The 13331-nt window shown below is 44.8% G+C and overlaps 1 protein-coding gene across 2 annotated transcripts in view; it reads right to left on the reverse strand.

Moving 5' to 3' along the window:
- Positions 1 to 13331, reverse strand: part of ADAMTS9 (ADAM metallopeptidase with thrombospondin type 1 motif 9) — a 161006-nt gene that overhangs the window by 43729 nt on the left and 103946 nt on the right. The window lies entirely within an intron of this gene.

The raw sequence follows: 13331 nt of genomic DNA on the forward strand, positions 1-13331 counted from the left end.
CCTATGAATTAGAAAGGATGCCTTTCGCACAACTCACTTTATGCAGGATCAGGATACTTCTTCAACCAAATGCCTTGCGATTCACTGATGTGGATAAATGTGCATTTCCAAAATACAACTGTGTCCAATTTCCTAATGAAATGATTTAAGGAAACTCTCCTACCATTTTTCAGAGGATAAACTCTCATTTTCCCAGTCCGTTGGGAAGGAGGTGAAAAAGCCACATTAGAAACCGAAAGGTAAGCTGGCAGGTAAGTCTGTGCCAATTCTGGGAGGGGGGCATTACCTTTCAACTTTGATCTGCAAGTTCACTGAACTGTTTTAAATGTGACCTTGTCTGACCACATCTAAGGAACTTGACTTTGATTTCAGATTAGGTTTCTCAGAAAGGTCTAGGAATCAAAGCGCCCACGGAGTCAGGACAAAAATTTGATATGACAGCTTCTTGTGGAACAGGCAAGAGGCTGGCCCCAATGAGTGCACTGAGATATTCAACGTCCATTGCCTCATTAGCGATTACAGAAGTCATTACCACTTGGATCATAAGCTTGCTGGCTCAGATTTTCAAGACACATTACTTCCCAATATAACGTTCTTGACTTTTAGAGGGAAATGATTTTAAGAATGAAGAACAAAATGTGAAACTGCAATAGGAATAGATTTCATGTCATCACCCCCTATTCAATAGTTCTTATTGCCCTCACTAACTTTGTGATTTTGTTAACTTAAATTACCAAAGTGCCCTTTCATGCCTAATAGATAAATAGCATCACGTAAAACACGTAGCCTAGTATTAATTCAACCACTGTTACCAAGCATGTCCAAAGTTATATCATTCATAAATGTGCCAGACCTCTTTCTCTAGTAAACACAAATCATTGTAAAGATTTCAATAGTAGCGAATAGATTATTTTGAAATATGTATATTAATAGGTTTGGCCCTGACTTTTTACTTTAGGAAAGGGAAACATTGCTGGTTTCGTTTGGGCTTCATCTTATGACAGTATTATGATTTGGAGAGGTCAATCTGGAGATCTTAACAGAGCATACAGTGAGGAAGAAAGGAGCCCAATTTGAATATTCAGATCAAAACAAAAATACCCATCTTTCAACCTATGGTGCTTTGACATAAATAAAGACTTGGGACATAATTCTGGAAGGTTTTTAAAAGGAAGCTCCTAGAAATATTCCTACAAACCACCGGTCTAATGACTTGCATACAGAATAATCTCTATTTTTAGTGACTAATTTTGGTCCTTAGAAACTTTCCTTGGACGAATAAATAACAAAGGGGCACAAGTGGAATTTGGGATGAGTTCCTCCGTGTTTATTCAACAAACATGTGAGCAACTACTAAGTTTCAAAAATTGTGCGAAGGGCTGGAAATACAGTGATGAACGAAGTTGACTACTCCCCGCCCTCACGGAGCTTACAGGCCAGTGTTAATCAAAACACTGCAATGTTGACAAAAAACAAATGCATGCTTGTTAACAGAAATGAGTGCTCTGAAGGACACAGGCTGCCATGGGTGCAAGAGGGCTCCTGAGGCTTCCCCCCAGGGCCAGACCGTGCAGAGCTCACAGGTCGTCATAATGCATTTGGATTTGGAAAAATCACAGAAGAGTTTTAAATCAGGGCAAAACACGGTCTGATTTTTGCTTCAGAAATTCTACCCTGGCTACTGAGAGGACAATGGATGGGCATACAGCATGAAGGGAAATAGTAAAACTGCTCAGGAAGAGTTAGTACACTGGTCCAGGCAAGAGGTGATGGTGATACTAAATAGACTGCAGAGGTATTGGGGTGGGGGAAGTTGGTGGACTTATGATCTATTTTTTTTAAGGTAGAAATGACAGTTTGTGGTGGATCAGCCATGGGGTGCAGGGCAGAAGGCAGACTCAGGAGGGACTCCTAGGTTTGCAGTATGGGCAACCGGACAGTGATGACGTTTACAGGGATGGGAAAACAGCCCCGGGCGTCAAGGATGTATTTATCTGTAGGAAAAAGGCTGAACTTGAAAGATACAGATTCCTGGGTGGGAAAAGGTGCTTAATGAAGAAAGAGGCATAATGGTGATGAACATGGATGAACTTAAAACAAATCCACCTATAGGGATAATCATTTCAACATACAAATCATCCAAGCAAGCTGTCCTTTAATATGAAGGGGGGGGGGGGGAAGAGAGTTGATGAAAATGCTAATTCAGTAATCTGCATGGCATCGGAGGGACAGTCTAAAAGTAGACAGCAACCTACAGAGGCAGAATGAGAAAAGGCACAGTATCCTGGCGTTCATTAATGTGCCACCCACTCCTCTAAGACTGTGCGTGCAATGTCTCATTTAATCATCCTAACAACCATTGAGGTAGGTACTGTTATGGGAGATAACTAGTGTTTCCAACCTGGTGTAAGTAACCACAAAGCTTTCTATTTTTTTTTTTTTTTTAATTTTTTTTCAACGTTTTTTATTTATTTTGGGGACAGAGAGAGACAGAGCATGAACGGGGGAGGGGCAGAGAGAGAGGGAGACACAGAATCGGAAACAGGCTCCAGGCTCCGAGCCATCAGCCCAGAGCCTGACGCGGGGCTCAAACTCACGGACCGCGAGATCGTGACCTGGCCGAAGTCGGACGCTTAACTGACTGCGCCACCCAGGCGCCCCACCACAAAGCTTTCTAGATACCTCTCCCCACATGATTCCAACACAGATGGACAGATGTCTGTTGAGGACAATGCCAACACAAGGGAAACAGTTAAATTATCACTAACATCGCTGATACTAATTCATCTGAGGGGCACTACTGGTGTGACCCATGCCTATTGCCCTTCAAATGAAAGGGAACAAAGGAGTTCCCAAATACGATGCCTTAAACATCCTGTTAACATCTAGATTAGCTACATCCCACCCTTTCCTACGTGCGTTTTTCTTATCTGGGGATTTGAATGGAACCGACTTGGAAAAAAGAATGCAATAGTTCAGCATGACTCACATATTATTTGCCTAAAATGAAGATCTAAAAGTGATAAGGACATTCTCGAGGTAACTAATCAGAAAAAAAAAAAAACCAAAACACTTTTCATCTCATGCTTTCTAACTTACCAGTGAAGAAAAGAAGCTGCTTATGGAAATTTTCATATCTAACAGGTTCATGAGTGGGTCTATTATGATTTCTCTAAAGAAGCTGTCATTTTGATAATCAAATAAACAAACGTTTCAGCTCTTCTACTCTGAGGGAAATTTCCATCTGATCATTTCCAGTCCTTTTCCAGACGCTGACTTTTGAGTCGATGTGCATCACTGAGATTTAAGAGTAAAGTTCAGTGCATCATCTACTATGTGCTATCTGTTGGCTACATGTCTCAGGGTTCTTGCTCTGGGGAATGTTTAAGTCCTTAAATGGGCAGTGGACATAGCCTCCTAAATTGCCAGTTGGAGTCCCACGTTTGCTCCTCTGGAGAAACAACCGAGCATGTTTACGAGCATGCTTTCTCCCCAGCTTTGCACAACACTCCCAAACAATGGTATAGTCTCTCCTTGTGACTTAGAAACGTCAAGGTCAGGTGTGCCTGGGTGGCTCAGTCGATTGAGTGACTTCGGCTCAGGTCATCATCTCCATTTCGTGAGTTCGAGCCCCTTGTGGGGCTCTGTGCTGATAGCTTGGAGCCTGGAACCTACTTCAGATTTTGTGTCTCCCTCTCTCTCTGCCCCTCCCCTGCTCACACTCTGTCTCTCTTTCTCTCAAAAATAAATCAAAACATTTAAAAAATTAAAAAAAAAAAAGAAAGAAATATCAAGGTCAGTATCCCAAATGCCTGGGCTTTGAGGCTTTTGTTTCTGTGAGGCCATTCAAAGGGGATGTTTAAGGTGAAGCTTTGTTCAGCTCTTGCCTTAACACGGTCTACCCGCCTAACGTCTTAAGAGTCTTAAGATGTCAAACTCTTAAGACTCAATGCTCAAATGAGTTGAGCATTTCAACTCATCTGGCTGGAGACAATGTACTCAAGGCATGGGCAGTCTGCTCATCATCTTTCCTCTGGGCTTGTCCTCTCTCAGTGGTAGCCCTGGTTATGGTGCCGGTTAGGATCTGGCGGGCTACCGCTGGCATTCGCGATGCCCTGCTTCTGCCCTTTCACTTTTGTAGACGTGTGTGGTCTCTCAGACATCAAGGAGCCAGCAAACAACCCCAGTGTGTCTGCCAGGATGAGAAGGGCTGAGGACCTAGAGAGAGGGAGATTCCTGTGTTGCCAAGGCAGCCATGAACCTGAACATGTGTGCAAAGACAGAGGAGAGCGCGGAATTGGTAAGGCCACCATAAGGAACTAAGAAGGAATAAGAAGTGGAGGCTGGAGGTCAGGGGTGCTCAGAGAATCTGGCCAGATGGAGGCTTCTCGATGGGGCTGGGAGATGCCGGGGCTTAGAGGAAGCACCAGCGGGGCCGAGGTATAGACCTGGACCGCCTGGTTATAGCAGGTGCTCACTACACAGGGGTTAATGGATGGTCTAGGAGAACAGCTGGCGGAATTCTGGCACTGCTCTGTATATCTAGGTGATTTCCAACTCCAAGGGATCTAGCAAACATGAGAAACATGTTTATTACTTTCTTCATAACATCTTTAGGACCCTGGGAAGAAGACACTTATACTGCAAATACACAGTCACATAAACGGAAACATTCTGTTTATGTGTAATGTGTGATGGAGGATGCTGATCAACTAGCCCATATTTCCAACCACGGGACTGGCTGCCAGCAGGTAAGGAAGAGCTCGGAGGCCGAGAGGAAGGACAGAGACCACAAGCCATGACCAAGTGAAGTCACAATTCTCCTGATGGAAGGAGTTTTGCCAATCAGGGAGCGAACCATCCCTTTGAGACCGACAACAGAGCTCAGTTTGGGGGCAGGACCCTGAACTAATCATGACGTGCCTTTCCCTTGTGCGTCCCTAAAATGTGAAAGTAACATCCAAATCCCTCCATTTAAAAAAATGTTCCTTTGTGTCTTTCACGGACAGCAGGCTCTTTCTGATTCTAGTCTCCTTTGGACTTGGTTGAACAAAACACAAAGTCAAGCCTCACCTGCAGAATGTACTGTCAGAAAGGACGTGAGGCTCACACCCGAGGTTTGCATCTGCCTTTGCCAGTTACGGGGAGGAACGAAGGGCATATACAGGAGCATGGCACCAGTGGGGAAGGCAAAACCAGCCTGCGCACGCCGTTTCCGGGGAAGCCAGGACGTGAGCACAAGGATCTGGACTTAGGGATCAGAGTTTCAAACACAGCTCAGTGTGGGTCCTGGAACACCACGTGGGCTTGCCACCGAGGAAAAAGAAAGCAGCCATCACTCACATGTGCTTATAGACTGCCTTCCACGCCGTAGGCAGCCAGCAAATAATTGCGGGAACGAACGGACACGTGAAATCTGTAGGCATCACAGAAGTGTGCTCTAAACGAAACGTCATGTTTGCCTAAATGTCACAAAGAAAGAACCACTCGGAATCTGACCCACAGTGTGAGGGCTGAACCGATTTGGCACAAGTTATTGAGATGCAAAAAGGCCACCCCAGGACCCCTCTTTCAGTCAGAGCAGAGCTATTGGAAATCACACCAGCTACCTTTTATTGAACTCTTAACTGTGAATGGAAAACTGGGCTGAAGGACACTGGCTTCTGTCATTAATCCCAACAGCGACCGTGTGACTCAGAGACTATGAGGATTCCTTTTTTTTTTTTTTATTTTTTCTTTAACATTTATTTATTTTTGAGACAGAGACAGAGCATGAACGGGGGGAGGGTCAGAGAGAGAGGGAGACACAGAATCCGAAGCAGGCTCCAGGCTCTGAGCTGTCAGCACAGAGCCCGACGCAGGGCTCGAGCTCACGGACCGCGAGATCATGACCTGAGCCGAAGTCGGACGCTCGACCAACTGAGCCACCCGGGCACCCCTTAGGATTTCTTTTTTACAGATAAAGAGAAACAAGGAGGTGCTGTCACTTAGCCAGGGACACAAAGCCAGGAAGCAACAGAGTTGGTCTTCAAACAGGTCCTCTCCAGAATCACCACTTTCTTCCTTAAGCTATAATGAAGAAAGGGACTGGAGAGGAAAACAAGGTGCTCACCCCTGCTCACTCAAGTCAACAACAGAGAGCAAGGACCTCAATGGAACGTCTCTTGAGCCTATTTTTGAAGCCTCTGATTCCTCGAGTCTCTCAGGGAGACAGTACCTATACAGAGTTAGTATGTCTGACTTTATTACTTTTTTCCTAACATCTTTAGGACCCTGGGAACAAAGTCGCTTAGTGGGCAAATAAACAGCCACATACATAAAGGGCCAGATTTCCCTTGGGCTGAAGCCACACCCTGATTTTCTCTTGGCCATTTTTCAGGGTTTATTCACCCTTTGGGGCCTGCCTGATGTCACGGGGCGAATGATTATTTCCGTTCACTGATGAATGGCTCTTTGCATGGTCATGAATGGAAATGTGGGCCTGTCCATTCACCGAGGGCTAATCTCTCAAATGTCTGAGCTGTAAGGGCATCTCAAAGATTATCCAGTCCGTCTGTTTATCTCACAAATGGAACACAAGAGGAAAGGAGACACGGCATGCTGACAGTGACACAGCGAGGAAGGAGTACATGCACGCCTAGAACTAGGAGTTCCCGTGCCCCGCACAGAACGCCATCGCCCCGGGGAATTGTAGCCAAGTACGGGCGTTCTTCGTGTTGTTCAGCAGCCACGGCTGACCAGCCATCCTGACTCTTTCTATTCCAAAGGGAGAGTCCCAACAGGGACTAGCAAGGGAGGCACAGATTCTCCCGCCTCTGGCTTTGACGGACAGCAGACACGAGTATGAACAAGAGTGAGCATAACAAGCTCCTGTTTCGGGACACCAGCTAAGAACAAATTCCAATGGGTGGAGGCGCACGACTGCCAGCACAGGAAACAAAAGCTCACTACTTGTCTTCACCTTGTTCTAAAATGCAGCATTTCAGGGTGCAGGGCATTTGGGCATCAGGCAGTGCTAGGCTGGCCCGCCACCTGCCATTTCACCTCGGGGCCATCTGGGGCCAATTACCGAACCTCTCTCAGCTCTGTAAAACAGGGACAACAGCACAGTCTACACTCAACAGAGTTACGTTACAATTAAGCGGAACAACGGTATACATGTACGACTGTATTGCATATAGACGGAGCTCCTGGGGCTTTGGCCAAGCGGTGTAGAAATCGATGCACGTTCACTCGCATCACTACCACTATTTCTACTCAGCAGAGTCTTTTAGAATACCCCCCAGCATGTGGTTAAAAAGGTATTTTTTTAAAAAAAAATGTACGTCAACTAATGGAGTCTCAGATTAACGTTCTAACACAGGCACTGCTGAGTAAGGGAGGGACTTAGGCAACATCTCACCCAAGTGAAAGGGCGAAGACTTTTCCTTTCCAAAGGTCACAGAGCAATCCACAGAACAGACATAAATGTCGAAGATTCCTCTGCTTCTGCGGTGCCCTTTTCACTTTTATCGACTATTATTAATACGGTCTCTCTGACCAGAGAAGACAGGAAGACGAGGAAGACAAGGACTCCACATCTGAATGCCACATCTTTCTCCTACTCCACCATTTCCTGCTCATACTTATTATCTGAGGGACTACTTATGTTTCTCATTTGTTTCTTGTTATGTTATTTCTTTAATGTCTAGAGACACAGAATCCACACCACGGATCGCCGTTACTGCACGCCCATTCACTCACTTCCTGGCTCTGTTCGGCTCTGCCGTGGCAGTGGTCACAGTTATTTGTTAACTGGTGGGTGTGCACACAGTTAGGGCTTCTCACAACCCATGAATGGCTCTGGTCGGGGGGCATCGGGGAAGCCGAGTGACTGAGGAGGGAGAGAAAGCTTTGCCAGGAAACAAGGGCTGTGACTTCAGGGCGTAAAGCCAATGTTGACAGGCCTGCCTGATGGCTGTTTATGTCCAGGACCACCATGGCACTTATTACCATGAAAAGGAGCCGAGAAAGCAGGAGATTGGCAGGGAACACCATGGAAGAAAGCAGATGCGCGAGTCACGGTCATCCCAGCCGGATGGGGCACGAGGCCATCCTTCCATCTCCGTTGCCCCCAACACCGACAGTCTTTGCAGTACTCCAAAGGTCTAAGACCGTGGGAGAAAAGGAACTAGGGATCACATGTCAACCCTTGGGGCACACTCGAAGGCTGCTCTCAATACTACAGCCAAGTAGGTGGCCCCACAGATGACTCACAAGGGGGATGGGAGGGCCAAGCCAATAAGGGGAGACAGTAAGAAGGGCTCACGCCCTCCACCTTCTGTTACCCCCAAGAATTAGGAGGCACAGGGCTCTCCAGCTGTCTCCTCCTAACCTCTTAATGTAACAACATCTTATGGGGGGGGGGGGACAAATATTCACATTAAACAGAACAGCATATGAAATTAGCTACATGAGTCATGAAACCCGAATTGAGGTTCTTTTTGTTCTGCCAGAATGTAAATATGACAGTTTTCCTTCCCATCAAGACAAAGAATAACAACCAACAAAATCTGCAAAAGCTGAATTTTCTCATGGCTACGTGCAGTGGTGCCCCCAGGAATCTGAGGCATAGTACATGCCCAGGCTCTGTTGTCCCTAACATGCCCTCCGACTCCCCATTTCTAAGCACACTGACTAATTTTACACAACTTCTTTTGCCTCTCGAGGTTATAGGTGATGATTATTTGTAATGTGACATCAGCAGAATAATCTTGCAGGAAAGAGGTGGAGATGACAGAAGGACAGAGATGACACAGGACAGAATCCCTGTGCTTACCCCGGGATTATTCATGAAGGCAGTCTGGAACATAGGGGGATAGGAGGTGAGATATTTGTGCCAGGTCTCAGCTGTTGCAAAGGTAAGTGAAGAAGTGTCTGAGTGATTTCTGGCAAAGCTACAGCTGAGGGAACAGTGACCAGAATTTCTTGGCACTCTGCAGGCAGACGGTGACTGGAGGTTACCCGGAGATGTCATTCTTCTAGAAGATGACAATGCTCAGGAACACCCACTCATGATACTACAGGGCAGTCAGGAACTTCTTCCTCCTCCAAAAGAACTAGTCTATCGGCCATTCAGTCATTTAAAAGACACCAGGACCAAGTTTATTCCATTGCCTCTTCCACAGTCTTGCTTTCTCTGTGTATCTGGACCTTCCTCCATTGGCGTGGCACGAAAGGAACATCTTTACATGCCAACATGTCCAACATCTTATACTGGAAAACTTACAACTTTTTTTTTTTTTTTTTTGGCAGGGGTGGGGGAGAAGTAGTTTATGTAATTAGTTTGCTTTCCGGTGGATACCAATGCCACCCCAAAACTGAAACGTGCATACATATTTGAGTCTGCATCCAGAGAAACATATCTCAGCAGGAAGGAAAAAAGATTATCTTAACCATTGTTGAATTAGACGCTCATCCTCCAACTTTGCTTTGCTCTATTGGGAGTTCAGATCAGACCAAGGTGCTGTTAACAGGCACTATTCATTCGTGTTTCTTTTCTTAATTTTTAACGGTTTTAAAATTTTTTTATTTTTTGAGAGACAAAGACAGAGTGCTAGTTGGGGAGGGGCAGAGAGAGAGGGAGACACAGAATCCGAAGCAGCCTCCAGGCTCTGAGCTGTCAGCATAGAGCCCGACATGGGGCTCGAACCCACGAACTGTGAGATCATGACCTGAGTTGAAGTGGGACGCTTAAACTGACTGAGCCACCCAGGCGCCCCTCGTCCACGTTTCTTTTCTTGCTTCTCCTCCTGCTTATCACTTGGTAAAGAAATGGCTCCAAAGCACCATTATGAAAGGATCAGACAAGAAGAAATAAAAACCAGCTAAAACATAAATGGCTATCACGTGAATGACGTGGCATTTGAAGTGGCTAACATCAGGTCAATGGTTCTATGTGAATTTAAATTATTCCTACACCACTCTGAGATGTACTCAAACAGACATCCAAGGGTTGAGTCAAAGAGGGTGGTAGGTATGAGTTTGGTTTTGGAATCATTCAGACCTGGTTTGACCAGGGCTGTCTCTTCCTTTGTGATATTATGCAAGATGCTTAACCACGGCAAGCATCTCTTTCCAGTTCTGCTCAACAGAGACATGAAACGACGGTGAATAAGCAAGCAGCTCAGTCTTAACATGTCCAAAGCATAAGCCCTGGTCCGCCTCCAAAAACCACTCCTTCCTGGAGTTCTCCCCATCTCAGTCAATGGAAATTCCATCCAACTTCTGCTTATTCTCTGCCCAATATTTGGGCTCATTCCACCACCTCTCTTTCTCTCATAGCCTATATCGAAACTCTCAGCTAATCCTTAGGTACTACTTTAAAAATACATCAGAATCCCACCAATTCTCACCGCTTCCACTGTGAACATCTGAGCCACTCACTGACGGGCTTCTCCCATGTGATTTACTGCAATGGTTTCCTAATATTCTCCCTGCTTCCAGAACTCTGTTCCTCGAGGAGCTTCCTCTAAATTCAGAAGCCAGCGTCCGTCTTTGAAAACAAATTCACGTTCCCACTCAACTCCTCTCCCCACAATGGTTTCCTACTTCACCGAATGTAAGCAAAAATCACTCCAATAGCCTAACCCCTCGATCCCCATCCCATGATTTACCTCTACGTTATACTGCCTCAATCGTATCTCTCATTTCATATCCTACCACCCACCACCTCTAATCCAGCCACAGTGGCCTCCTTACTATTGCTAAGATGTGCCTGAAATACACCTGTCTCTAGGTCTTAACCCAGAATACTCTTCTTCTTGATATCCACACAGCTTATCTCTGTTTAAATCTCACCTTCTTAATGGATACCTGCCTGACTCCTTAAATGTACAGTTCTCATCCCCCCTTCCAAGCTATTTTCCTCTTCTCTAAGAATTTTTGTCTTTTTTGTTCACTGCTATATCCCCAGTAGCTAGAGAAGTGCCTGGCTTATAAAAAAAACCTTCAAATACTTATGGAATATGCAAGTGAATGCATGAATGAGTGAATGAATAGCATCTCAAAGAACCTAGGGCCACTTATGTCTCAAGAATTTTTAAGGATTAAGTCAGTAACCTGCACAATGCTCAGTTCATTGTAAGGACCAAATAAATAACTATTGTGCTCTCCTATCTCCTGTGTCTACTCAGTCCAAAACTGGGGTACCTCGGTGGCTCAGTCAGGTAAGCATCCGATTCTCAGTTTTGGCTCAGGTCATGATCTCATGGTTCATGAGATCGAGTCCCACATCTGTCAGCATGGAGCCTGCTTGGGATTCTCTCTCTCCTCCTCTCCCCCACTTGCTCTCTCTCTCTCTCTCTCTCTCAATAAATAAACTTTTTAAAAAAGAACTAAATACTGCACAGGGGACACCTAAGAGGAAGGTTATGCGAGAATATAACACAAGACCAACAGCAAATGGCAGAAGCTAGGAACTCAGAATACTACTCTGCCCCTGCAAGGGCAAGACTATTGTTGAAAGTCAGCTCTAAGCCTTTGAGACTGTCTTGTACCCCAAGCGTCACATAATGTTGTTTCTCACCCCCAAAGATGTCACCTCAGAATGATACTTTTCCCATGTGGAAAAATGTAAATATACAGACTGAAAGCAACCTATAAAGGAATGTATGAACACAAAGGGGTTCTATGTAGGTTGGGTATTTTCTATCTCCATTCTGGCTGGAAAGATGTAAAAGCAAAAAACAAACCAAAACCAAAACCAAAACCAAAAAACCTCGGAAAACGCACACTTGCTATTCCCAATAATTAATTAATTAATTAATCTTAGACAGAGACAGCATGCACAAGCGGTGGGGGCTGAGAAAGAATCTTAAGCAGGTGCCACATTCAGAGCAGAGTCCGGCATAGGGCTCAGTCTCACAACCATGAGATCACGACCTGAGCCAAAATCAAGACTTGGATGCTTAACCAACTGAGCCACCCTGGTGTCCACTGGCTTTTTTTTTTTTTTTTTTTTTAAGTTCCCTTCCATTGAAGAAAAGGCCCTCAAAATATACGATATACAGGGCTGCCAAAGCAACACGGAGTCCTGAGATTTCGTAACCGTAGGGCGAATTCGATAGAAATCAATCACTGCCTCCGTCCTCTACACCTTCCATAAACCAGCCACCACAGACCTATTAAGTGGTGTGACTGTGACCCAAATATTAGGATCAGGTTGTGTTCAGAAAGCCCTACTTTTCTTAGTCCAGCAGAAGTTTCCTTAAAAATGTATCAATTCCCATCATCCTAGGGTGCCTTAAATGTTTAGGGGGAAGCCAGGCCCTTTCGGAGCACTGGCTGGGGAATTCTGGATGACCAAGCCTAATTCTGGAGTTGTTTTTTTTTTTTTGAAAACCATTCAACACCAAGTGAACTGTCAAAATTTTTCTGTTTAAAAATGCAAATATTCAGCTCCCTCCCACTTTCGATAAGTAAGGTCAACAAAACCAGGAACCTGGCTGAAAATCCTTGGGAAACATTTCAAGACTAAGGACTCAGCTTCAATGGATTTTTTTAAAAGCAGAGGAGAGCTACACTGGTTTCCATTTGTGCAAGAGCTAGTTTCTTGCATGTGTCACAAATCGAAAATCACTAGTTCTAGAAATTTTGAAAGCCCTACCAGAGAGGAAACAGGAAAGCATGGGGCCTGGGAGTCAGTCAGGTGGGGCTTCAAGAATTACTGATCATATGATGTTGGGAAAATTGCTTACCTCCGGAAGCTCAGTTTTCCCACCTGCAGAATGGACCTTATTACATCCATTATTATGTAATAAGGTCCATTCTGCAAGGATTTTATGAATATTAGTAATAACGCACAAAAAAGCACCAGGCCCAGGGCTTGGCTCACTGCAAATGCTCAGTAAATGGGGGTCGTTGCTATTATGTCTCCACTTCCAGTTAAATTATATAAATATAATTAGGTTTATAATTCGGATTATAATCAGGTAAAAGGCAAAAGTCAATTTCTAATTTTGAAGTCATTTTTACATAGTCCATTGGTAATTTAAGGTTCTAGATAACTCTGGAAGGTGGCACTCGTCTTATGGAGAACTCTCTTCTACATCGGGCACCAGTGTCCAGATCTTCTAATAAAATTTTCTGTGGCATTCCAACAAAAATACATTAAACGTTGTGGGTCAAAAACAATATCTCATTAGGACTTAGATCCTACCAGAAAACTTCTGAGGTTGGTAACAGTATCTTGGGGCTTGTTGTGCTTGTCTTCTCCTCTACTGACAGATTTCTTCGGTCTAAAAGTTTTGGAGTCAAAATAGTGTTTTGTGTTTAGTGTTTATGTGGCCACT

This window comes from Panthera tigris, chromosome A2, assembly GCF_018350195.1.
Source record: "Panthera tigris isolate Pti1 chromosome A2, P.tigris_Pti1_mat1.1, whole genome shotgun sequence".
Lineage (NCBI taxonomy): Eukaryota > Metazoa > Chordata > Mammalia > Carnivora > Felidae > Panthera > Panthera tigris.